Source organism: Nomascus leucogenys, chromosome 20 (assembly GCF_006542625.1).
Source record: "Nomascus leucogenys isolate Asia chromosome 20, Asia_NLE_v1, whole genome shotgun sequence".
NCBI lineage: Eukaryota > Metazoa > Chordata > Mammalia > Primates > Hylobatidae > Nomascus > Nomascus leucogenys.
Genome location: NC_044400.1, coordinates 58,365,056 through 58,389,716, shown reverse-complemented (window position 1 = coordinate 58,389,716; position 24,661 = coordinate 58,365,056). Strand labels below are relative to the sequence as shown.

The 24,661-nt window shown below is 35.8% G+C and overlaps 1 protein-coding gene across 2 annotated transcripts in view; it reads left to right on the top strand.

Annotated features, from left to right (window-relative positions):
- STIM2 (stromal interaction molecule 2) overlaps positions 1 to 24,661 on the top strand; it is a 163,354-nt gene that overhangs the window by 67,080 nt on the left and 71,613 nt on the right. The gene's annotated exons all lie outside the window — the stretch shown is intronic.

Sequence of the window (24,661 nt, the reverse complement as noted above, 5' to 3'; positions counted from 1 at the left end):
TTAGTTAATATAACTTGATACCATAAAAATAGAGACTTTAATTCTTTCTGGAAAATAATGGCAATCAGCACACTAAGTAGCCGAGAATGTTAATAAGTGTTTTATGGGAAAATGGATTATGTGGTCAAAATTGGGAAATGCTGCATTAGTTTTGTAGGACTTCTTAAACTTAAATTTATAGATTTATATACTAAAATAACATTTATTGAGCATTTACTGTTTGTTCCATAGTATAAGCACTTTTGTATGTACTATGGTATGGACTCCTTATAACAACCCTATTAGCTAAGAATCTACTCTTATTATCTTATATGCAGATGAGGAAACAGTTTGGTAGATTAGGCAATACGCCCATAGTTACCAGCTTGTAAATGATAGAGTTGGGGTTTTGAAGCCAGGCCGACTCCAGAACCCATGTTCTTGATTTCTAGTGTTTGTCGTTTCTCTGTGTTAACGTAGATTATTAATCTTCAAAAGGATGGTAAATCTTACGTCTGTTTGACAAGGAACTTTTGTAATACAAACTGTCTCTTAAGTTTGGCATAATGTAAGTGGTCAGTCAGTTTTTGTTTAATTGAATTTTTTTCCTGAAAATTGATAATTGCTACCAAAATAACACCACACAGATTTTTCAGTGACTTTAACATAACTTGTTAGTACTGACACTAAACTTACTTTAGCATCTGATCAAAGATAAAGTCATTTTAGCAAATGATAAATAGAACATCGTTTGCTAAATTTGTTGCTTTTGTTTTGCATTTATTAAATTTTTCATGGTGGTATCTCTTGGCTATAAATGTCTAAATAGTACTTAATAAGCATCTAATAAATGTTTGTTTAATGAACAAACATTTGGGAAATCAAACTTTTGGAATGGCCTGGGCCTGTAAGTGACCATGGAGAGCCCATGGTGATCATGGGTTAGGAGCACTCTCTGGAGCTAAGCAGCAGCAGCAACTGCTTAGTACTTGTCAACAACAGAACAATAATTAAGAGCTGAAGAAACAAACTTGGGTTCAGCAATCTTTTATTGAGCACCTATTGTCTGCCAGACAGTGTGCTAGATGTTGGCTTTGCAAAGATAAACAAAGGCCATTTCATGGAAAAAAACACTTGTCCTGAAAGAACTGAGAAGTAATAAAGAATCAATATGTACATAAGAGACTAGAAGTGAGAAAAGACATGAGAAAGCAGCAGATTAATGCTGATATGATCTGTGGATATCAAGAAAATAAGGCAACAGTGGAAAACATAAAAGAGCTCGTGGGAGAGTGAATCTGAGGTAAGAGGTCTCTGTACCCCGATATATTTAAGTGCTTAATGCAGAGGGCACAAAAGTCATAGGCCAGCACTTCTAGTCTGCAGAACTGCTATTGAGAGCTCAAAAAAAAAAAAAAAGTTAGTGTCAGGAATTCTTCATTTTTTCATATCTGTTCTTATGAAAACATTTTATCTTACTTAAAGGTAAATATTAAGGGGAAGTTGGAAAGTTAACAGAAAAGTTATATGTTGAAGAAAATTATGGATTTTTATGTATAGAAGTGAGTCTTCTGCTGAACAGATTTACAAGTTGAGGAAAAGGTGAAGGATACCTAGTAGATTTGATGCAAATGTGGAGAAACCTGTGGTTCAAATACAATCCTTCAAATGGCATTGTTGAATCAATTAGCATTTCTGATAGCAGCAAAAAAGAAAATGACTTTCTATAGGTCAAAAGTGGCTCTACTGTCATGTTTTTCCAAACTGTTTCTGTATTATTATCCTCATATTTTTCCAGACTGTTTTTATCATATGCTTCAGGTTTTGCAGAGGGTGGTAGCACACACTTGTAATCTCAGCCAACTCAGGAGGCTAAGGTAGGAAGATCACTTGAGCTAAGGAGTTTGAGACTAGCCTGGGCAGTATAACGAGACCTCATCTCAAAAAAAAAAAGAAAGAAAAAAAAAGGTTTTTGAGTATGTGCTTCCTGATATAATTTTAAAATAAATAGCTGTATATAAGTAGTGTGTATAGATACATATATATTACATATTATATATAAACACATTCAAACTATTGTACTAATGTTACATGTTTTTAAAATACCTGCAAAAATATGGCTGGGTGCATTGGCTCTTGCCTGTAATCCCAGCAATTTGGGAGGCTGAGGGGAGAGGATCACTTGAAGTCAGGCATTTGAGACCACCCTGGCCAACTTGGTGAAACCCCATCTCTACTAAAAATACAAAAATTAGCCGGGTGTGGTGGCACATGCCTGTAATCCCAGCTACTTGGGAGGCTGAGGCAGAAAAATCGCTTGAACTCAGGAGGCGGAGTTTGCAGTGATCCGAGATTGCACCCCTGCACTCCGGCCTGAGCAACAGAGCGAGACTGTCTCAAAAAAAGAAAAAAATATACCCACAAAAATATAAATTAATAAAATGAGATAAAATTAAATGTAAATGTAAATTCTAATATTTTCTCAAAATTTCAAGTGGATTAGATTATACATCCTTTTTGGGTGTGGGCAACCCAAATTTGGAGACCACTGTGCTAATGAATTGTAAAGCAATGTCATGTTATCAGTCACAGATTTCATTCTATTTTCATAAGAACAGACAATTGTGAGAATTTCTCAAGAAAGCAAGTTCTAGAGACACTTGCTAATGTTAATATTTATTCTTCTCCAATTTTCATGGTTACTGTTTGCAGGTTTCTTCATCATATAGCACATTAGTTGCTGACCTTTTAATGATATCCACTGTGCAGTTTATGATTAAAATTAGTTCTGATACTTGTGATACCTGTAAGAAGTGGTAATATAAGAATAGAACAAGGCCAGGCACAGTGGCTCATGCCTGCAGTCCGAGCACTTTGGGAGGCCGAGGTGGGTGGATCTCCTGTGGTCGGGAGTTCGAGACCAGCCTGACCAACATGGAGAAACCCCATCTCTACACAAAATACAAAATTAGATGGGCATGGTGGCACATGCCTGCAATTAGATGGGCATATTGGCGCATGCCTGCAATCCCAGCTACTCAGGAGGCTGAGGCAGGAGAATCGCTTGAACCTGGGAGGTGGAGGTTGTGGTGAGCCGAGATCACGCCATTGCACTACAGCCTGGGCAACAAGAGCGAAACTCCATCTCAAAAAATAAAAAAGAACAAAGTTCACTTATTTATACTAGTTTAGGAAAAAAAAGCAGAGAATGAGTAAGGCAGAAAATGTAGATATTTTGATAAGAGAAGACATGATTAAACTTTTTTTTAAAAAAATCTTTTCCTATAAATTTGCCACTATGACTTTATATTTTAGCTGCAAATTCTATTTTAAAGTTTAATTTATATCTGGAGTGTGGGTATTTATTGATCCGAAGAGACCCAGGAAGTAATGATTTTGGACGCCATTAATTAGGAATCTGGAAGAAAGATTCTTAAGTAGGTGGAAGTCATCTTATAGGGTATGTGTAAGGTATTTTGATATTCAGCAACTCACCAAAGTGTGCTGAGCATTACATACTTGTTTGTCATTTTGGTTACCTCTTCTTTGTTTACCTATACGTAACTATAGTTTAAATTATTCAAAATGAGATAGGCACTCAAAAATCTTTTAGAAGCAAGATATCAAATAGAAAAAGGTTAGGGCCACCTTAATACTTCTCATTTAGCTTACAGAGTGAGAAAGGAGGGAAAATGGAGTTGGTGTAGTTCCAAGAAATTGCTCTAAGGAGTAAATAATTTGATGCTCCCTTGACAAGCAGTATTAACTTAACATCAAAACTTGTTAGAAATGCAAATTCTTGAGCCCCACCCCAACCCTATTGAACCAGCAGCTTGGGGATGGGATCTAGCAATCCATTTTAACAAGTCCTCTGGGTGATTCTGATGAAGTTTGAGAACCACTAGACCTTCAGGACTCTGATAGTAGCTGGAAGCTCTTTATCTTGACCTTTTATGAGTACACAGTGTAGTTACAAATCTTATTTTTTTATGATTAGGTCTTTGAAAATATGGTTCATGACTTACTCTTTGTACCTTGATAAATCTTATAGTTATTTGCATTATACTTTTGCAGTTTATTTTATAATCTCAGACACAGTATTTATAAATATAAATACTACTGTGATGCTCTTCCAAGATACCTTGTTTTCTGCTCCTGTATTTTGTGACTTTACTTTTGCCAAGTGCCTACTTAAAAATTTCTTTGTATGTTTTACAGGAAGTCATTGACATTCAGTTACTATAAAGCAGGGTTGTATTTGTCTTTTTTATGTGGGGGAGGATCTTTTGCTTTTTAAAGTAAGATGGTTCTGTAACCTAGATGGTTAAGAATCATTGTGCAAGTTATTGAGACAGATCTTAAGAAAACACCTCATGATTTTATATTATACTTAGAATATTTCTTACTTAAATTGTGAAATTTCTACCTGGTCCCAGCATTTATTTAGTTTAGTACTTATGGCCTTATGTCCTGACAATTATAGTAACCTATTTACTGGAGTTTCTTCTCTGTCTCTTGGTTTTCCAGTTCATTTACCAACTGCTGTTGAGTTATTTTTTTATCACATTTGATAAGAGCTGATTCTCCCAGAGCGTTTCTAGTCATGTATCTACTTGTCCCTCAAAGCAACCACAATAGAAACCAAAGAACTTTCTCTTATCCTACTATTTCTTACCATCCAGACTATCTAATCTCTGTGCTTGAGTTCTGATTTATTATAGAGGGTTCCCTCTTCTTGAGGCTGTCTTAGTCATAGGCCATTTGAGAAACACCATTGGTTGTATATAGTTCAGTTATATACAGATTAAATAGGATTTTGTGGTGAACTAGGAAGTTAAACACCATAACATAGTTCCTGTGGAAAGATAAGCTTCACATAGTGGATACATACTCTTAAATGCAATCTACTTATAAACTGAGAATAACTGACTGTAGTATGATATCTGTGTATGAAGAGCCAAGAACTTCTGAAATCATTTCATAGTATGGAGCATCGAAACATTCAACCCAGTGCCTTTTGCCTTTTTTGTTTGAGACAGCATCTCGCTCTGTCACCCAGGCTGGAGTGCAGTGGCATGAACATGACTCACCACAGCCTTGACCTCCTGGGCTCCAGGCATCCTCCCACCTCAGCCTTCCAAGTAGCTGGGACTACAGTCATGAGCTACCATGCCTGGCTAATTTTTATATTTTTTGTAGAGATGGGGTTCCAGCGTGTTGCCCAGGCTGGTCTGGAACTTCTGGGCTCAAGCGATCCACTTGCCTCAACCTCTCAAAGTGTTAGAATTACAGGCATGAGCCACTGTGCCTGGTGCCTTTTGCCTTTTTCTGGGAGTTGCTACAACCCCTGCTTCAACTAATGACTCTTTTAGCCCCTTTACCAAATTCTTTTTGCTTTCATTAGGCCATATGGCAATTATGTATTTTTTATTAAAAATTATTTCTCATTTCTGTTTCATTTTTAGTTTACCTCAACAAGACTTTCCTATTAAACTTTGTTACAGACCGGAAGGTGGCAGAGCAGTGGGAGTAGAAGTGTGAATTAGGACAGGACGATGTGTCTGCGCTTCTCTTTTTCAGTTCCAGCCTGAGGGTACTGCCAGTCCTGCCGTCTCCCGACTCCTTCCCTCAGCGTTTTCAGCATCACAGCATGGCATTGCGTTGATCGTATTTTTTTGCGAGTTTAGGACACTTCACATAGTATCTCACCTTAAAAGATGTTTTGATGAGTACAGACTTATTTATTCCCATTTCGCAAATGAATTAAATTGTGCCTTTACTGTAACATTAACATTATTAGCCTTGTATTATTGTTATTATAGACAGGATGGCCATATAATTTATTATCCCAGCTGGCATTTTTTCTGAGTGAAAGAGAGTGTTATTAATAATTACATCCAGACAGAGGGTGTAAACGAGGACTGTCCTAAGCAAATGGGCCATATAATCACCTTCGCCATATGGCTTATCAGCCCGCTTCAGTTGTACTTACCTTTATCTTTGTCTTGCTCCCTCACAAAGTTGTTATTAAATTGATCTAAGTTTTGTGCCAAGATTTGTGCTACTGCTAAACCCTGGCTGTACCTCAGTTTGGTTTATCAGTCTGAGTCTTTTTGTATTGTATAGCTTGTTTTCTACTAACATGACAGAAACACTCAGCAACTTTCCATTCCTTTTTCTTTTTTGCAGGTAAGTGATTTTTTTTTTAATTCTCTAGAAATACATTTAAATAGCTTAAACCTTTTCTTATATTAAAATAATGTTGACTCTTTCATTGACTTTTAGAATTTTTTTTTAGTAGCGCATTTCTAGGTTTTCCCAAATTTTCTTTCTTGTTTTTTTTTTTTTTAAACAAAAAAATGTCCCCAGCTTTATTGAGGTATATTTGACAAATAAAGATTGTATATATTTAAGGTATATGATGTGGTGATTTGATATCTTTATACATTGTGAAATGATTATTATCGCAGTCTCATCACCTCACATGTCAAAGGGTACAAACTTTCAGTTATAAGATGAAAAGCTCTGGGGATCTAATGTGTAGCTAGTTACTGTAGTTAATAATACTGTATCATATACTTGAACTTTGCTAGGAGAGTAGATCTTTTGTGTTTTTACCACAAAAACAAAGGTAACTAAGTTTTCATATCTGAAGAATTTTATATAATAGTCTAAGTTTTCCTATGAACCCATCCAGCATTTAGCCTGCAGGAAGTTCTCCAAGGACTGACTGCTGCAGTCACTGATCACATAGTCTCAGGAGAGAGTTCTGCTCTAGAAAGCTGTTTGGGTTGTCGTAAGGTAAAGTGCTAAGCTATATCAGGGAGGTGTAAGGTAAATAGTTCTTATCCTCAGATAACCTCACATTTAATGCTGTCTCACGTTATCTTCAGCAGTACTTTTTTTGAGATGGACAGAAGTGTTCTCTTTTACAGATAAGGAGACAGAGGCTTAAGAGAAATTAAGTTATTTAAGTTACATAGTGTATGTAAGGAGCACTAGGATTAGAGTGCAACTGTTCCAATACTGTTCATTCTTCATAACATGTTTAGGCATAATTTCTGGTTTTTTTTTTTAATTTTTAGATTTTTAACTTGTATTCAGCTTTGAGCCGTGGAAGCTAAAAGAGGCTCTCTGCATACATTCTTGAACTGGGTTTCTGTTAATATTGGATGGTCTATTAATGTTAATATTGGAAACTTCCGGGTATTTAGTTCATTTACTAGGACCTCATACCCTGCTTGTTTCCTGTATTTTGGTTTGAATCTTACCATACTGAGTAAATTAGCACACTAGGGGCTTGCTTTAGTACTTTTTTCCTGTCCTGCCCCTACATCTTGGCATGTGCTTCCTGTCATCTAAACTTGTGAAAACTATTCCTATTTGAAAAGGTCCATCTTAAGGACTCTACCAAGTGTTATCTTGAGTCTTATCTTGAGCTTCGCTGGAGGATTCACCTTTCTGCTTTCCCCTGCTTATTAAATCTGTATTAGACTTTCTATCTTGGCCTTTCTGGGTCTGGCCTGATACTGTTCTTGACTTAGCATTGGTACTACCAAATGTTGATGACATGCTTTGTACCACCCCACTGGCCTTTTAATAATCTTACTGGATCTAAAGGGCTGAATCGGATAAAGAGAACTTTTTAAAATTAAAGAATATTTTGCCTGGATCCTGAAAATGTTACAAACAATTGATAATGAATATTTAAGAGCCTTTTACTTTGTCAGTCCTTGCTAACTGACCTTTAGTATTTTTTAATATCATACAAGTACCTGAAATTTCTTTTAAGTGTTAATTGGGGATGTTTGAAAATTTTTATGTGTGGTTTTTGTTTTGTTCTCATTTTCCCTTTGTTTTCTTTTCTTTGGCCCCCTGAATGGCTTGGGAAAAAGGCCTAAGGGCATTGTTGACCACTTGGTTAAAAACAAAACACATGTAAGATTTTGAAGTTTCTCGTTTATATATTTAACACTGTACTAAATATGGGTCAGATTGAAAAACTGAATATAGGCCCCATGAGTTTACTGTCTAGTAGGGCATATAATGTCATGTATGTATATACCACAAGGCATGTTACAGCAAATGATGTCCTAATAATGCCACATGAATCGTGGCATGCTCTTGTGATGCACATCTGTTAGGGGAGCATCAAACAAAGCTCTGTGTAGAGTCGTTAAGACGGACTTTGTGAAATGGGAATAGTTTTCATGGGTTTAGATGATAGGAAGCACATGCCATGATGTAGGGGCAGGACAGGGAAGTACTAAAGCAAGCCCCTCGAGTGCTGGTTTACTCAGTAGCGAATCGTGTGGTCTGACTGGGGTCTTAATGTTGTTGAGGATAGGATTAAAAAGAACATGCTTGGTTTTCCTTCTTCCTGCTCTTGCCTACTTTTCTGATTTCTTCGTTGTTTTTACTTTTCCTCCACCCTAAGTGTATGTTTTCAGTAAGATTTTTATCTTTGGGCCTCTTTCTTTCACTTCCTAGGACATTTTATTCAGGCCCATGGTTTTAATGATCACTTCTGCAAATATTTAGTTCTTTCTTCTGTCCACAATTCCATTCTCATGTTTGGCCTGTGCAGATAGATCTCCAACTCAGTGTCCTAAGTGCTAATGAAATACCTTGCTTTCTGTCTGTGCTTTTCTTTTTAGAAAGTCTCATGCTAGACCAATCACTGCCTTCCTTAAAAACACTGATTCTTATTTCTCTTTAAATGTGGTGTTGTTTTTATTAGTGGTATCACTATTTTACCTACAACTGAGGCTCAGTGCTCCAGCCTTATCTTTGTTTGCTGCTTTGTCTGCCTCTCTGAGTTGAGTTTTATTATTATTATTTGATTTCTAACTGGTCTTGCCATTGCTTATTGCTTCCTTTTTGGAAATCCATTTTGACAATTATTACTTAGTTTAAACATTTTAGAACATAATATTTTGTTATTCTCTCCCCTACTCAAAAATTTATATTAGAGCCCCATAATCCAGTGGTCTCAAATTTTAGTATGCATTAAAATTGCCAGGAGGACTTGTTAAAACACAGATGGCTGGGCCCACCCTCAGAGTTTCTGATTCCGTAGGTCTGGGATGAGACCCAAGAATTTGCATTTCTAATAGATTCCCAGGCAATGCTGATACTGCTGGTCCAGGGACCATGCTCTGAGAACTGCTGCCATAGTATTCCAAATATGGTTTGGGCTTCTTAGTTTGACATTCATGATCTTTTACAATCTGGTCATATTCTGCCTTTGTAGCCATGATCATTTACTGTGCAGCTTCTTCGTGTGCTCTTTAGCCAAAGTGAACAACTGACAGACAGCTTTTTGTACACATCCTGTATTCTCATGAGTATACAGGCATTTCCCTTAGGATTTCGCTCAGTCTCTTCTTGTTTCATCTTGCTTGTCAAACCATCTTTTAAGATTAAAGATTTAGTTCAAGTGGAATATTTTCTCTGTTTCTTGTTTTTTGTATTTTCTTCTATCATCCCTCTTCCAAGCCTAAGTAATCTCTTGCATTGCCCTATTCCTTTATGGTATTTGTTGGTTTGTAGTTTAGCTTGACCCGTATTTTCATTTTCCATTCCTTATCCAGTTCACTCTTTGTGTTTTACCTGTCCCACATTAGTTACAGAGCATATGTGTGGTGATGGGGGAAATGAAATTCTTTCTGTAGATTATAAGCAGAAGGCCTAATAAGCCAGTATTCCCTGAATATTGATAGAGGATTTTCACGTTCAAAGAAATGGGTTATAGTTATTACCCTGAATCTCACTGATGGCAGCGAGATTTAAATTCTTACTTTCTCCCCTTAAAAAAGGACATTTAAAAATTATACTATGTAGCAAATTAATGGGATCTGCTAAATATTGGCTTTCTTAAAGATCCTAAGAGGAGTACCTTTTAAAGGTAAGTATCTTTTTAATGAATAAAATTGTGCCTATATAACATAATGAATTTCTTCAAATTTTTAATGGCTTAAAGTTTTTTGAGTTATATTTTATATACAATTCAATGTAGAGATTTTAGGTGTATAGTTTGATGAATTTTGAAAACTACACACTCATGTAGCCACTACCCCAATTGAGATTTGATTCTCAGATTTTAAAACTTTCACTTTCTTTTGTAGAAGACAATGAAGAGAAATCTTTGTATTACTGTAAAACCTGTTGTGTATTGTTTGGTCACTAATTTAAAAATAAATTCCATTGCTAGTTTATTTCCCATACTTGGTGATATGTTTAAAATCTTATCCCAGCGATCTAACAACTAACTGTAGATGTTACGATTGGGGTTGGGAAGTTTTTTCTCTCACCATCTGTGTCAGATAACCACTGGGGGCTCACCGTCTGCATTTGTGTCCATAAGCTTTATCTTTTCTCCTACTACTGTGGATTCACTGTCTGTGTCCTTGCAAAGTGAATTTCTTTACCTGTGTACTTGATCTCATCCCCTATCCTTACTCTAGGGCAGTCCTTTTGCAATTTTTCTCTCCTCAGCAACCATATTTTCCCTTTTCTACTGTAACTTGCTCATGTGTTCAAACCTGGCATTATTTTTCTTACCTTTACACACAACAAAAGAACTTCTTGACTCTCCTCCCTTTGGTTATTCCCTCATTCTTCCCTCCTTTGATTAGAAAACAAAAACTCTCAAAAGGACTTCTGTACTGTTTCTCTCCTCTTGTTTTTTCTTGAGCTCACTTAGGCTTTTGACTTCATTACACCACCAAAATTATTCTTATTGTGCTTATTAGTGATGTCCATGTGGCTGTGCAGTGGTCAGTTCTCAGTCTTCATATCACTCACTAGTGTCATGATATGGTTTAATATATTTTCCTTTTTAAAGCAATTTTTTAAAAAACTTGATCTTCAGGAAACCATGCCCTCCTTATTTTATTTCTACTATATTGGTTGCTGCTTTTCAGTTTCTTTGCTGGTTTCCCCTTTATCTCCTTGAACTACAAATATTAGTCTGTATACTGCTTTGCTTATTTATACTCACCCTGTTGGCTATCTTACCTAATTTCGAGGCTTTTACATACCCTGTAACCAAATCCTGAGCTCTGGCTTCATATATCCAACTGCATCAACATCTCTACTTAGATATCTAGTAGTCATCTTAAATTTAAGGTTTAAAATTGAGTCCTGATTTCCTGCTTGACTCAAATCTCTTCTCTCTTGTCTTTGTTTTTTACAATGGAGTTGCTGTTTAAACAGCTGCATTATAACAATCTTTGAGTGGGCCCAAAAATTTGGCATCATCCTTGATGTTTTGTGATCTCATCTGCCATTGTTGATCATTGCTGGGATTCATTAATTTATTAATGGTTGAAAAACGCCAGTATTTTAATTCTATCCTTTTTTTCATTAATTGGAATACTCTTTAAAGAAACATTTTAACACATCAATTATTTGGTTTCCTGTTTGTATAGGAAAGGCAAGAAAAATGATTGATTGATTCCCCTTATTTACACATATTCAAAATAATTAGGTAGTTTCCAAGGATCCTCTAAAGGCGATGAGAGGCATGCTTGTGTGTATGTTTAGTATCATGAACTCGTGAGTTTAAATGAGCTTCAGGCTATGTTATTATCTTTTTTGTTGTTGTTTAAATTGCCCCAGTTTTGGCCAGTGGAAACTTACTTAGGCTCGCACCTGGATCCTTTAGGCACAACCTCGCCTTTGATAGGTTTCTTGCTTTCCACAGTGACAAAATGTTCCATGTCCAGCTTGTACATTTCTGGCCCCAGAGTTCTACTTTCTTCAGCTGTTTTTTCAAGGAACTTTAATTTTGTTTAGTTGGAAACAGTATCTGATAGACCCCAATCCAAGTGTTAGCAGCGCTCCGTTAGTCATTGTTTCCATGTCTTCTCAGTGGATGGGGCTAAGAAATATTTTGTTGTTACTTTCTTTTTTTCAAAGATAATATACACTAAGAATTCAGTCTGGTATTTATGATTCAGATTTAGTACTACAGGGTTTTAATTTAACTTTGTTGGTCTTACCCCTGTATTTTCCTGTAGTCACACTGAAAATTTTGATTCTTAACAATACCAGCATAACTAGTCAGGATAAGAATACTAACGTTAAAACCAGTGGTGTAATTACCAAAAACAGCTTAATTATCTTGGAGTTCTTTTTTTTGTTTATAAGACATATCCCTCTAGGCAAATATGATTAAAATCAGTGAGGATAGTTCCGAACTGTATGGTTATACCACTATCTAGATAATGTGGTTAGCTTCAATTGTTTTATTTTACTTGTGATTTTTAAGGATTACCTTCTAAAATTAATTTTGTTTTTATAATTATTGTTTTATACAAATATATACATGGTTCCACAGTCTAATCTATGAAACAAAGTATACGCAAAAAGTATCACTTCTGTCTTTGTCTCATATACCGTATTTTCTCCATCCCTTTGAAGATAACCTTTCCCCCCTTATTTTATGGTTTACTTGTTCTTTAATTTTTAAAATACAAGCAAAATACTTAAGTATTTTTATTCCCTATTTCCTTAGCAGATTAACCTTACATGCTTCGAGTAACAATATACTTTTGATTGACTTGTTTTCTTAGTTTCTGGGTCTCACATGCTAGGAAGTATGCTCTCTGAGGGTAGGGATTTTTGTTTCTTTTGTCTTGCTCTATTCCCACCATTGGTCCATAATAGATACTCAGCAAATATTTTTGTGAATAATTGCATTGTGCATTCATAGTGTTTTATCTCAATGCAAATTAAAATTTGTTAAAATAGAAGCCATTACTAAATACTCCAATTAAGAGTGACAAGATACCAAGGAGCTCACACTAGTATCGTAAAAGTTTATTTTTTCTATTGTGTAATAATCTTTTCTAGTAACTTGTGAGAAGTTTCTCACACAAAGTTACAAAATATTGTTTGTCCATTAACAATCAATGAATATCTGTTTTTCTTGTCAATCACGTGAATAGTATTTTCCCCAACACTATCTGTTAACTATGTGTATGTGTTCTTATGTATATGGATTTGTGAAGGTGGTTCAATAAAGATTTTAAAATCTAATAGTACATGGTGAATGTTTAAATGAATAAAGTATGTGTTGTGGGAATAGAGAGTATTTGGGAACTTTTTTGTTTGTAACTTTTAAGTTCAGGAGTACATGTGCAGGATGTGCAGATTTGTTACATTGTTAAATGTGTGTCGTGGGGGTTTATTGTACAGATTATTTCATCACCCAGGTATTAAGCCTGGTATCCACTAGTTACTTTTCCTGATCCTCTCCCTCTTTTTACTCCCCACCCTCTGGGAGTCTCCAGTGTGTGTTGTTCCCCTCCATGTGTCCATGTGTTCTCATCATTTAGCTCCCACTTAGAAGTGAGAACATGCAGTATTTGGTTTTCTGTTCCTGTGTTAGTTTGCTAAGGATAGTGGCCTCCAGTTTCATTTGCATCCCTGCAAAAGACATGATCTTGTTCTTTTTATGGCTGCGTAGTATTCCATGGTGTAAATGTACTGCATTTTCTTTATCCAGTCTATCATTGATGGGTGTTTAGGTTGATTCCATGTCTTTACTATTGTGAATTGTACTGCAGTGAACATACATATGCATGTGTCTTTATAATGATAGATATGATTTATATTCCTTTGGGTATATACCCAGTAATGAGATACACTAGTTTGAGTGGTATTTCTGCCTCTAGGTCTTTGAGGAATGGCCACACTGTCTTCCACAATGGTTGAACTAATTTACCCTCCCACCAACAGTGTAAAAGTGTTCCTTTTTCTCTACAACCTCTCCAGCATCTGTTATTTTTTGACTTTTAATAATAGCCATTCTGACTGGTGTGCGACGGTATCTCATTGTGGTTTTGATTTGCATTTCTCTTATGATCAGTGATGTTGAGCTTTTTTCATACGCTTGTTGGCTGTATGTACGTCTTATTTTGAGAAGTGTCTGTTCATGTCCTTTGCCCACTTTTTAATGGGCTTTTTTTTCTTGTAAATATAAGTTGTATTTGGGAACTTTTCGTACTTTTCACTCAATGTTGCTGTGAACTTAACAAGCCTGTGAACCTAAAACTGCTCTAGAAAATAAAGTCTCGGAATCCATGGCATGTTTACAACATTATAGTGATGTCAGTTAGATTTGTGCTACGTGTCTTGTATATAAAATTGTTGCATTTGTATATGATGTCATTAATGTTAGCTGGACATGCAAAAATCATTATTTTTCTTCTATTAGTATTAAAGTGAAAAAAGTAAATGGAATATCCCCGAAACAGAACTGTGTGTGTTTATGGTTAGGTTCAACCATAGGCAAATATTGATGTCCTACCATGTTTCAGTTGTATAAAGATAGTGTTGCAGATTATTGGGAATATTAAAGTTATTTCAATAAGTAATGCTTGAGTAATGAGTAAAGATTTAGAGAATGAAACTCAATTCTGACCTTTCACCTTATATCAAAAATAAACCAGATATATTAAAAAATTGACAAATGTGAAACTATACCAAAATTAGAAGAAAATATAGGTGATTACTTAATAGAACTTATTGGTACCTGTGATAAGAACCTGTCAGTTCCCTTAATGTAGTCTGATCAAACCTGATTCTTTAAGATTAGTAATGGAGGAAGAATCTGATGAGAGGAACTGCTCAAGTCATAGCTTTGACTCTTACTTCCAGATATCTTTCTTCTCTGTGTGAGGGGCCTATTTGCTGCTGTAGTCACCTGACTAGTGTGTGTGTGTGTGTGTGTGTGTGTGTGCGCGTGCGCGCACGCATGCTCCTGTGTGCTTGCACTTCTGTGCACTCTTATTTTCTGACTTTCTGATGGCATATCCCTTTCCTTTTGCTTCCTACAAAGCTGAAACAAATTTTGAATGGCTTTATATCCCTTAATCTTTAGAAAAAGGATGCATAGACATAAAAATATGCAGTTGGATAATCTGGTTTATTACATCAGTTTACCAGTTTGGTTTTGTGGTTTCTTATAATTCTCGGTCTAGTGTGTTATTTCCCTGTGTCAAAAACCATCTTTGCTTACTACTGGTCATTAAATGATTCCAGACCCTGTATACTAGACCTAAGAGATGGGGACTAGCAAGCTAGAGTTTTATTTGACTATATTTTAGGATGATTTTGGCTGCAAGTAATAGAATACCTGAATTCAAGTGGCTTGAACAATAGGAGTTTAATATTTGAAAATGCATTATCATAAGTCAGGGGCTAAATGGTTTTAAGGTTAGTACAGAGGCTCATTGATAATGTTGGTCTCTGTGTTAGCTTTTCTTTCATTGGCTTTCTACTCATGGTTGGACGTGGCTGCAGTAGCTCCAAGTATTGTATTCTCCCATGATAACATCAGAACTTAGGAGATTGGAGGGATGCTGTTCTTCTTTCATCTCTGTCTCTTTCTCTGTTTTATTAGAGAGGACACTGACAGATTCCCATACTAAAATAAGTATGGAATAAACATTTTACATACGAAATACAAATAGTTAATATAAGTTTGAGAATTTATAATCTTAAAATTATAATAAATTCCTATCGAAGCATACTGCATTTTATTTTTCAAATGGTACAAATATATATAAAAATGATAAAGCTTGTGAAAATATCTTGATTTAGGTACTCATAATACCAGTGTGGGGAGCGGGGGAAATTGGCTGGGCCAGGGCTCTCTTTGCTGATTATCTGCAGTCAGAAGTGTGGGACTTGGAGGAGGGGGCTGAGGCCACAGCCGCATCTTGATCAGGCTTTCTCCAGCCCTCCATCAGCCTCACCAGATCTCCATTCTTTGCCACGAGGGCCAACACGTGAGACCCCATCTCCCTGCTCGCCAGCCCTAGACCTGTTGGAGCATAAAGCGCTTCCTCCCCAGGTCTGAGTGTGTGGGGCTCTGCTTTGGCACTGCCCCACGGAAGCCACGGCCTCTTCATTCTGTTTCTGTTGTTTTATTTTTAACAGCTGTACTTTGCACACATGAAAAAAAATAATAAATAAAAGTTGTTCCAGAAGGCAACTTGACTGTATGTATCAAAAGCCTTATAATTGTATGACCATCTTTTTCTAAGAACCTATCCAAAGGAAATCATCAGAAGTTGGCAAAAATATATATACAGGGATCTTTCTTTATACTCAGGAAAATTTTTACGTGCTGTAAACATTCCATAATAGGGATATTGCAGGTGAAAATTCCATTCTAATTTACAAAAGCAAAAAGGAAATGTATTGGGTCACATAGCTGAACAATCTAGAATTGTTCAGGCATGATTGGATTCTTGTGCTTGAACACCTGTCATCAAAACTCTGCGACTTTCTCTCAGCTTTGCTTTCTTTACTGGCCATATTATTCTCAGGCTCATTCTCCCTGTATATCTCTCAACAGCTCTAGGTCAAATCCTGCTAGTTTTCTGTGGCCACAGCAGAGAGAGCTTTTTTTTTCCAGGTGTTCCAACGAAAGTGCTGAGTGGGATTCATATTGGTTCTAATAGTTCTGACATGGGCATATGCCTACCTCCAGCCCCTCCCTGTGGAATAGGGATAGTCTTATTGGCTAGGCTTCCTCAATGCAAACATTCATCTCCACAGAGGGGACGAACTGGCAGACCGTGACATGATTGCAAAAAGTAGTGCTCAAAATGATGGCCTTGTATTTGGTCAGGAACAGTGGTGTATGCCTGAAATCCTAGTATTTCGGGAGGCTGAGTTGGGAGGATTGTTTGATCCCGGGAGTTCGAGACCAGCCTAGGCAATATAGTGAGACGTTGTCTCTATAAAAAAAAATTTTTAACCGCTCCCCAAAACTTCGTATGATAAGGCAGTTTATTTTAGAATGTTTTCCACTAAAATTGCTTAAAATTAGAATGTTTTGGTGCTAAAAGAGGCAGTCTTCAGTATTCTGGAAATGCCTTCATTTTCTGACATTGTGGGATAAATTACATATTACTAATTCTATGGGTTTTTTTTTAAAGAAAATTGTAATTAATATTGCAGTGAACATTACTAGTCTTGGGATTATTGGGTAACAAAGGGCTAGTGACTTCTCAGAAACCAAGTCTTTGGTTGTTAGAAGATTCTTTTTAGCTTCCTTGAGAAGTAAAAATGAGACCTACAGAATAATGAATATTAAGTGGTGATGATAGGTAAGGCACACCCTAGTGAATTGACACAGTACATACAATGTATTCACTTTGTTTCTTTGTAGAATATTATTTTTTCTTCAATTTTAATCTTCCAATATCACTTTTTACGGACTTAGGATAGAATTGCTTTTCTTTTTGTTTAGATAGTCTCTTATTTTTCCATATCCTATTACATAGTAAATCTTGACAAATTAATTTTGATACATTATATTTTGGGTTTTCTTAATATTATCCATATTTATAGCCAGAGTTATTCTCTGAATGCTGAGTGCCACAGAGCTTTCTCATAATTATCAATGTCTGTGTTCATTCAAAGTACTTCTAAAAGCAACTCCAGAATTTACTTTGGTGTGATCGGTATTATGGTCTAAATTATTGACCTTTATTTTATCTCACAGTCCTGTATGTATTTTAACATAGTTAAGTAGTAAAATTCTTTTATCAGTGACTAGAGGAACTATATAACTCATCATTAAAATAAGTACTAATGTAAAGTTTCTTTTTCAATGAGAACTATGTGTGGTTTATTGTATTTACGTATAATGAAATAAAGGCCCTATAGTGGTTATGAAATTGGTATCCAGCTTCTCTTTCCAAAGAAAGTGGTAATAACCTTTAATCAGTGTGCTTGAGGAACAGTTCTGTTACAGTTTTAGGTCTGCTTCCTGTGTCTCACTCTGAAATGCCTCCGTCTTACTTCAAGGTCTTTATTGTTGAATTAAGCAGGTGCTCACAGTTTAATGTGTAAATACTGTATTTCCTCCTTGGCCCCTCCTCTTATCTTCCTGATAGCCCATCCCATCCCCCATTCATTATCAGTGTTACTGCTTGTGATTTTTCTCCTGTAACAATCTTTATGTTCATAAAATCATATGTAAATACATACATAAGTTTTTGAATTTTTGCTTTATAAAAATATTAATCAAGTTGAATACTTAAGATATTTTAAAGAAGAATATTTCTAAATTGTATTTTATAAATACAATATAGCTTTCTTTTAAGTGCTTATAGGTACTCACTAAACAGTGAAAGTAAGCGTAGCACATGGTATTCTCAGTGATGGATGCTAGAAATAATTACCTGGCCCTCCACATAACACATAATCTTATCTGCAGTATATTTCCACTGTTAGTGCTCTGCAACTTAATTAGAGCTCTAGTATCAAAAAGAACCAGTGACAGCTATTTCATGTTTTAAGCATTCAGACTAATTGTAGTCTTTATGTTTTTATGACACGAAACAGCTTTCAGTTGATTTCTGTTGAAATTAAAAGCTTCTTCAATATGTAATTTTTGTCTTGTTGGTATTCTCTTATCTACAAAAACTGCATACCTATGGTACAATCTACACACTCCTGTTATAGATAGAAATTTTGATTCTCTCTTAAACCATGAATTCAGATTGGAAGAAGCATTATGGCTTGAATGTGTTCCCCAAAATTTATGTGTTGGAAGCTTAATCCACAATGCAACAGTGTTGGGTGGTGGGGCCTCATGGGAGGTGCTTAGACTATGAGGGGATTAGTGCCACAATAAAAAGGGCCTGTGGGAGTGGGTGCTCTCTCATGCCCTTTAGCCTTGTGCTATATTAGGATGTAGTAAAAAGGCACTCACCAGATGATACTGGTGCCTTGATTTGGACTTCCCAGCCTCCAGAACTGTGAGAAAAATGAACTTATGTTCTTTATAAGTAATCACCCAGTCTCAGTTATTCTGTTATAGCAGCACAAAATGGACTAAGACAAAGCTGTTCTTTTGATAGAATGCCTCCTCTGATGTTACCCTATGACTCTGGGAATGCTTGTTCCAGTTCTGTGTTGTTCTTGGGAGTTATCAAGCAGTGCCTTGGTGGATCCAAGTACCATTAGGCTAGAAGTTAAGGGAGAGTATGAAAATGTACATTAGAAGCTTTTATAGGTTTGTTGTTCTTTTTTTTAATGTATCAGATCAGCCATCATAGCTTCTAATCAGCATGAAAAATATTCCAGAGTGATCAAACTCAACCGATGTAATTTTATTAAATATCAGATAGCTATATTGTAAGCTTTTCTTTTTTATTAAGGGTAAACGGATATACCTGCTTTTACATTTTGCCCTGATGGTGTCATAATTTGTCAAATGTTTCTTACTGGTGGGCAGTTTGGATAGTCATAAAATTTTTATTCATAATATTGCAATGAAAACTCTTGAACTTTTTATACTGTTATGTGAGCGTTACTATAGAATAAATTCTGAAAAGTGGAAATTCTTGGTTAAAGGCAATGAGCATTTAACATTTTAATTGATATTTCTAGAATTTGCCCCCCACAAAGGTTACACTAGTTTGTACTCCCACAGATGTATGAATATGCCATTTCCCACACAAAGTCCCGTCTTTTCAACTCAGGGGAACTGCCTGGCACTGTTGAGTTACCTCTTCTTGCACCTTTTCCTAGAAATTCTCTCCAGGAACTCATTTAGGGCAGTCATATGGCATAGTTGTTTGTTACTGGTCTCTCAGGGATCACTGTTCTTTGTGTTCGGTGCCTTGTGTTCAGTGTCTTGAAAACTGTTGTTTGTATATTGTGTCTGTTTTTTAGTTGTTTTTTGAGGGCCTGTGGGTATGGTAAATCTGGTCCCTGTAACCTCATCTTTGCTGGTAATGCAAATTCTGACTTACTAAATTTTAGCAAATAAAACACAGAAGGAGATTTTTTTCATTTGTGAAATCTGAATTACTTACCTCTACTTAAAGTGAATATTAACATGAATATTAATGTTAATTCCAAATGACTTGCTATATATATTTTTGATGTAATGGTGATTGGATATAATGTTAACTTATGTGATTGTGTGAGTATTGATCATGCATAAGTAATGGATGGCAAGAAGCACTCAAGTGGGTATTTAGGTATGCAGAGTTCTGTCATCAGAGGCCAAAGTCTAATGGTAGATTTTGGCTGGATCATGGTGGGTGGTGAAAGGACTTCTTACATGGCGGCAGCAAGAGAAAATGAGGAAGATTCAAAAGCAGACACCCGCGATAAGACCAAGACCATCAGATCTTGTGAGACTTACTGCCACAAGAACAGTATGGGGAAAACTGCCCCCATGATTCAAATTATCTCCCACCGGGTCCCTCCCACAACAGGTGGGAATTACAGGAGTACAATTCAAGATGAGATTTGGGTGGGTACACATCCAAACCATATCAGAGGATAAGATCAAGGTTATTAAAACGAGGAATGTCTTAGTAGTAACCTCTATCTCTGTACATATTACGGTGTGTTGGGTTGTGAGTCTCGGTCAAGATTTGGTATTGCTGTTTTTTGTAGATTTAATTCTTAGATCAGTGATTATCAGCTGGTGTTTGTAGTACCTCACACTGTCTTCATTCGTGTCCAATAAATCATACAGAATATGCAAATCAAGGTAAAAATTCAGCTCATTATTTTGAAAAATAAATGATTTACAATAAAATTAAAATAGTTGACACTGAGTGTCAACTATGTACCAAGCACTTTTTTTTTGCACTTCATGTGAAATAAAGAACTTAATCCTCATAACCCTTTGAAGGTGACCATTTTGCAGGTGAGAAAACTGAAGCAGAGAGAGTCAAGTAACTTACTACAGTCATAAAACAAGTAGGAGATTTGGGATATCTGTGTAGTCTAGACCAAGTCTGTGCTCTCAAACACTGTGCTATCTGTTTGCTAGAACAGTTTTAAGATGAAGAGAGAAACATGGGCAGCTCATGCTCTATTAACATGTTATCACATCTAAGAGTTTAGGAATCCATGCATTTGTACAGAACATCCAGGTGAGCATGGTGGTGAAGAACTCAGACTTTAGAATTCTTTAAAACTGACTTCCGGAATTGGGTCTCCTTTTAAATAGCTATATGAAATAGAATACATTGCTGACTCTCTCTTAGCCTTACTTTTTTCATCTTTAAAAGTGGGAATAATAGTAGTACTTTTCTTGTGGATTTTTTCCTCTGAGACATTATACTAAGCTATTTTAGTAGTATTTTCAAGACCTTGCAATTGTTTATGAAGAACCCATCTGTTTTACTGACTCACGTATCAGACCTTGGACATTGCGTTGTTTTGATGACAGGTGTCATTTGGGAAAGTCTCTGCTTACATTGTCAGTAAAGAAACTGTGGTTTTCTGCTGCATCCCTGTTATGTATTTTGTTTCAGGGTATCTGAAATGGGTGTATTGGGCAACCTTACGTAAATGTCTGATATTCCCCAAAACATGTATTAAACCTTCCAATGTAATCAGAGTGATGCTTATTTATTCATGTTTTAAACTTTGACTGTAATTCAACACTGACATATAAAAACCACTCAAAATATTTTGTCTAACACTTTTGCATACACTATGTATGCATTTTAATTTAATCTTTGTAACCTTATGTAGTAGACAATTTTATTTTCCTCATTCTACAGAAGAGAAAAATGGGGCTAATGAGCAGTTAAATGCTTGCAAATGTCTTATAGTAAGTAGCGGAGTCAGGTTTTGAGTATATGTCAGACTCGAGTCTGCATGCCTAACTATGATGATAAATCACCTCTCTTGAGTATTGAGGTCTTAAAATTATGCATTTAAAAATAGAAGGGGAAACAGACTTATGCGAATCAGGACATAAATTGTGCAAAACAGGCCTCCCAAGGAACTAAAAGTAGAAAGTCACCAAGAATGGAGGCTGTTCTTGGTGCTATGTCTTTCCCTGTAGTCACCTCTGTTCTCTTTCATTATTTTCTCTTTCTGCATATTTATTGGCTTCATCTGTTTGCCTTACCACCTAGACCGTCCCGACTACTCATAAAATGGTACATTCAACATCAGTGTGTTTATCACCCTAAAAGTCCAGAGCCATGGCCAAGTGGTCCAGTTTTTCATGATCTCAGTTATAATTTCCTGTGAGAAGAATCCTGCCATCAGGGCACAGGCTCAGGGTTGTTCCCCTCTAGGTGAGGTGTCTGTCAGTCCTTTGATCAGATAGCTGTGGTTGTGGATGATAGATTGAGAGGGGGTGACTAGACACACAAAGGGATCTACACTAATATTGGTGAGTATTTGTCTGGGAAAAGGGTATGGCCTGAATACAGCCCCAAAATATGTCTATAATAACATATATCAGATTTTATTAAAGTGGTGTCATAAAAATAACAGCACAAATACAACATTTAAGTTACAGGTATGAGAACCTGAAATCAGTTTATTATATGAAAACTAACTTCCCCAAACTGGATATGTAAAGCATTAACTTTCAGTGGTACTGGAAGAGTTTATTTAAAAGAATCATCTGAGCGAATCTTTTAAAAAGAATATTCAGTCGTCATTTATTTGCTGAGCACTCCCTTATGTACCTTGTCAATTTAGGATTCCCTATAGTAGGTTTGCATATAACTGGATGTGTTTACCAGGGAACTCTACATTATTTGCCATACATTGTTTGAAGACTCACTTCGTTGAATTTCAGATCCTATTTTCAGATTTCTCAATTCATGAATTCCAAATAAGAAGTATTTGTCTTTTGACAAATGAATACAAAGAAGAAATATTTGTCTTTTTTATATGCATTTTCAGTTATTGGTGACTTTTAAAATTTCTCTAGTTACCCTACTTCATTGCTAAAATGGGAGGGGTTTTTAATAAGGTTTTTGAAAAGTCTGAACAGTCAGAATTATATGCCTTTTTCTTTAGGATACTGGGAAAAGGTTCCATAGAACTTGATGATTTTTAGTGTGTTTGGTTCATTTAAACATTTTCCAAACAAAAATATTTCTAATTATACTGGTTTCTAGTCACATTCTGTGATCAGCCTGTTGAAGATCTGTAAGATACAGAATATACTTTTATTTCATGTGGTTTATTATGAGTTATTGTGATATCCTGGAGTCATACTTCTGTTTTAAAACAAGTATTTTTAGATGGTAATTCCAGGGAAAATACAATTCATTGTGTTTATTCAATTTTCACCCAACTTTCTTAGGAATAGATAGTTCTTTTATACCAGATGAGCTATAGGTATCTTCAAAAGCTTTAAAAAATTAAAAAAATCTTTTATTTTGTTAAGTATGTTTGGCATATATCCATAAGCTCATTCTGGCTTTTCTAAAATAGTTAAGTGGCTAGAATACCACATCTAGTCATGTGGAAATTTGCTTATTTTCTGAAATATCTTGATCCTGAAATCACAGAACTCCACGTTTAGATTGTTTGTGTTCGTGTAGTAAAGATAATTTTTTAGGACATTGTTTTTAATATATATTACATAAAAGAAACAGTTGCCATTTGTTCCAACTGATTGGACCATTTCCAAGACAGATTTCCTCCCCGCTGTGTCCATCATTATGATTTTCAGTCTAGAATTTCTTTCCAGCTCTTGGACCTTTTCCAAGATAGAGACAATTTCTGAGCATCTCTTTGGTAGTCTCTACTGGATTTTGAAGGTGTCAGTCAAGAAGAGTTGGATGACAGGAGGACTTGGAGCATTCAGGCAGGCCCCCTTAAATATAACTAACTTAAGGCACTATTTAGAGCAGACAACAGATTACATAGATTTTTTTAGTTTAGTACTTTTCAAACGTTTGATGACGAAGGACCAGATTTTTAATTTCCAGTATATATGTACAGGGTGGACAAGGTGAGCATATTATATGCTTGGCCCAGATGCTGTGGAAGTGTTTTCTAATTACCATAATGCTGACACTACTCTGCTGAATGACCACATGTTCAACAGTGTTGTTGATCCTAGAACATTGTTTCTTTATTTTGCTCCCAAGGTTGTTGAGCCTCAGAAAAGTTAAATGGTTTGCTCAATATTATACAGTTGTTAAAATTTTCTTGTTTAGTTTCAGTAGAGAACAACTCTACTCAGGCAGAATTTGGTCTTTTGTCTGAAGGTGATGTTCATTGCCAGTTCTGACTTTTACAGTCAGAAAAATATGCCTCTGGCATTTGTAGCTGTGGGGGAATTTTCAGTTTCTGCATTGTGGACTTCTGAAATCTTTTACGTGATCTTATAGTTTTGGAACAATAGAAAAAAAAGATACCACATAAAATAACAAAGCAAGAAAAATAAAAAATATTGAGGTAGAAAAAGCATAAACAATTTAAAAACTATTAGTTTCACATAATTAGAGTAATGGGTACATATATGAGGAAAGTATCAAGAGATAAGGCCTAAAAGATTCTCAGAGATAAGATTAATAAGTGGTATTAAGCCATAAAATGGAGTTTGCTTTTTATTGTTAGACAATGGGAAACGGTTTAAAAAGTAATATAGAACAGGTTAGTTTTTAGCAAAGATAATTTTAATGCCTTTTTTTTTTTTTTTTTTTTTTTTAAGAGACAGGTTCTTGCCTTGTTGCCCAGGTTGGAGTGCAGTGGTGCAATCATAGCTCACTGCAACCTCAAACTCCTGGGCTCAAGCAGTTCTCCTGCCTCAGCCTATCTCTCTCTATATTTTAAAGTAAGATTAATAGAAGGTATACTTCAGTTTTGTAAAGTATACTTTAGCTCTAAACACCATAATCAAATGTCTTTGAATTAAAAGTGG